This window comes from Triticum aestivum, chromosome 3A, assembly GCF_018294505.1.
Source record: "Triticum aestivum cultivar Chinese Spring chromosome 3A, IWGSC CS RefSeq v2.1, whole genome shotgun sequence".
NCBI lineage: Eukaryota > Viridiplantae > Streptophyta > Magnoliopsida > Poales > Poaceae > Triticum > Triticum aestivum.
In genome coordinates, this window is record NC_057800.1 from 706165272 (window position 1) to 706168658 (window position 3387).

A 3387-nucleotide genomic window follows, 5' to 3' on the forward strand; every position below is an offset into this window, starting at 1 on the left:
GCTGACGCGTGGATGCCTATTGGTCCCGGTTGGTGCCACCAACCGGGACCAAAGGGTCTCCTGACTGGGCTCTGCGCACTGCCCATGTGGAGGGCCTTTAGTCCCGGTTCTGGATTGAACCGGGACTAAAGGGGGGAGGTGTTAGTACCGACACTTTAGTCCCGGTTCCGGAACCGAGACTAAAGGCCCTTACGAACCGGGACTATAGGCCCTTTTTCTACCAGTGGAAGCGGAAGTTCATTATGATGCCAGTGCTCATCCAAGGCCCTAAGCAACCAGGCAACAACATTGATGTGTACCTAAGGCCATTATTTGAAGAACTCTTACAACTGTGGAATGGAACAGGTGTACGTGCGTGGGATGAGCACATGGGGGAAGAATTTGACCTAAAGGCGTTGCTGTTCGTGACCATCAATGATTGGCCTGCTCTCAGTAACCTTTCAGGACAGACAAACAAGGGATACTGCGCATGCACGCACTATTTGGACGATACCGACAGTATATATTTGGCTAATTGTAAGAAGAATGTGTACCTGGGACATCGTCGATTTCTTCCAAGCAGGCATCCCGTAAGAAAGAAAGGCAAGCATTTCAAAGGTGAGGCGGATCACCAGACGAAGTCTCGCCACCGTACTGGTGCTGATGTACATGATATGGTCAAGGATTTGAAGGTAGTCTTTGGAAAGGGTCCTCGTGGACAACCTGTTCCGAATGACGCTGACGGACGCGCACCCATGTGAAAGAAGAAATCTATATTTTGGGACCTGCCCTATTGGAAAGACCTAGAGGTCCGCTCCGCAATCGACGTGATGCATGTGACAAAGAATCTTTGTGTGACCCTGCTTGGCTTCTTGGGCGTGTATGGGAAGACAAAAGATACACCTGAGGCACGAGAGGACCAGCAACGTATGCACAGAAAAGACGGCATACATCAGGGTCATGCAAGCTACGCTCTTACCAAAGAAGAGAAGGAAATCTTCTTTGAATGCTTGATCAGTATTAAGGTACCGTCTGGCTTCTCGTCGAATATAAAGGGAATAATAAACATGGCAGAGAAAAAGTTCCAGAACCTAAAGTCTCATGACTGCCACGTGATTATGACGCAACTGCTTCCGGTTGCATTGAGGGGGCTTCTACCGGAAAACGTTCGATTAGCCATTGTGAAGCTATGTACATTTCTCAATGCAATCTCTCAGAAGGTAATCGATCCAGAAATCATACCAAGGTTAGAGAATGATTTGGTGCAATGTCTTGTCAGTTTCGAGTTGGTGTTCACACTATCCTTCTTCAACATCATGACGCACGTCCGAGTTCACATATGCGAAGAGATTAACATTTTGGGTCCTGTATTTCTACACAATATGTTCCCCTTTGAGAGGTTCATGGGAGTCTTAAAGAAATATGTTCATAACCGTGCTAGCCAGAAGGAAGCATCTCCAAGGGCCGTCAAAATGAGGAGGTCAGAGTTTTGTATTGACTTTATTCCTGGCCTTAAGCCGATTAGTGTTCTTGAATCGCGGCATAAGGGTAGACTGGATGGAAAAGGCACGCTAGGAGGGGAACAAATAATATGTATGGACGGACATTCTCTCACTAAAGCACACTACACAGTTCTACAGAATTCCACCTTGGTGGCTCCGTATATGGATGAACACAAGAATTTTCTACGCTCCAAACACCCGGAGCGGTCTGATGACTGGATTACACGTGAACAAACCAGGAGTTTCGCCAGCTGGTTGCAGACACGTACCATGCATGACACCTCATTGAAGATGACCTGTACTTGCTGTCCCAGTTACCATCTTCGAATATAATGACTTTCAAAGGGTACGAGATAAATGGTAATACATTTTACACGATCGCCCAAGATAAGAAGAGCACCAACCAAAACAGTGGTGTCCGCTTTGATGCAGAAACCAAGACGGGAAAGGAAACATATTATGGTTATATACAGGACATATGGGAACTTGACTATCGACGTGGTTTGAAGGTCCCTTTGTTTCAGTGCAAATGGGTCAATATGACACGAGGCGGGGTAACGGAAGACCTGCAGTACGGAATGACAACAGTGGATCTCAACAATCTTGCGTATGCAGACGAACCATTCGTCCTAGCCAATGATGTGGCACAGGTTTTCTATGTGAAGCACATGTCTACCAAGCCAAGAAAAAGAAAAGATAAGGAAGCGAATGCATCGTACGATGAGCCAAAGCGTCACATAGTTCTTTCTGAGAAGAGAAACATCGTGGGAGTGGATGACAAGACAGACAAGTCAGAAGATTATGAAATGTTTGATGAAATTGCTCCATTCACAGTGAATATTGACCCAAGCATCCCGTTAAATGATGAAGATTTTCCATGGTTACGGTGCAAAGGGACACACGCGAATAAAAAGTTTCACACCCAAAGATCTGGGATGTGATCGGCCTCACTATCATCACTTTCTTCTGTGTTTCACACCCAGAAGGGAATCTCTGTAATAGTTAGGGTAGTTAATTATGTGTTTTGGCATTTGAAACGCGAAGAAATTTTATGTGCAAACAAATTCTTTCATGCCTTTACTGATTTTTAAAGTTAAGTTATTCACAAACTAGTGATTCACACTAATTTCAAATAATTCAAAATTTAAACTATTCAAATTTGAAAACTATGGGCACTAACAGAAAGTTTGTAATTTTTTGTACCTAAAGCAAAAATATTCACAAAGAAACTCTAAATACACAAAAAACAACTCAAAAATAAATGAAGCAAAAAAATAAAAAAAACCGCCTACTAGGCCAGAGCGGCCTGCATACGACTAGAAACCCAACCTGTTGTTGGGCCAGGATGCAGGCCCGCAAAGGCCCAGTAGGCCAACAGGGCAGCACACAACATGTAGGCCCAGTAGGCCTGCTTTGGAGAGGAGCTCGAGAGAGCTACCGCACGGGGGTTTATAAACCAGTGTGGTCGCAGCTCGGCTAGCGAGGTGGGACTAAACTTGCGCACCGCACCTGCGCCAGCGCACCCCCTTTAGTATCGGTTCGTGGCACCAACCGGTACTAAAGGGGGGCCTTTAGTACCGGTTGGAGCCACCAACCAGTACTAAAGCGGGTGCAGTTCCCGCCGCTTGGCCTGGCCAAAACAGGCCTTTAGTACCGGTTGGTGGCTCCAACCGGTACTAAAGGTGCCTTCTATATATACAACACTTACGAAAATTTCATTCTCTCTCTGTTTCTTCCTCTGTTTTCCCATTGAAGCACCGCCCGCGCGCCCCGATCGATCGATGCCGTCGCCGTCGCCGCCCCTGTCCCCGTCGCCGCCCTCGTCCCCGTCGCCGCCCCCGTCCCCGTCACCGCCCTCGTCTCCGTCGCCGCCCCGGGCCCGTCCCCGTCGCGCCGTCCCCGCGTC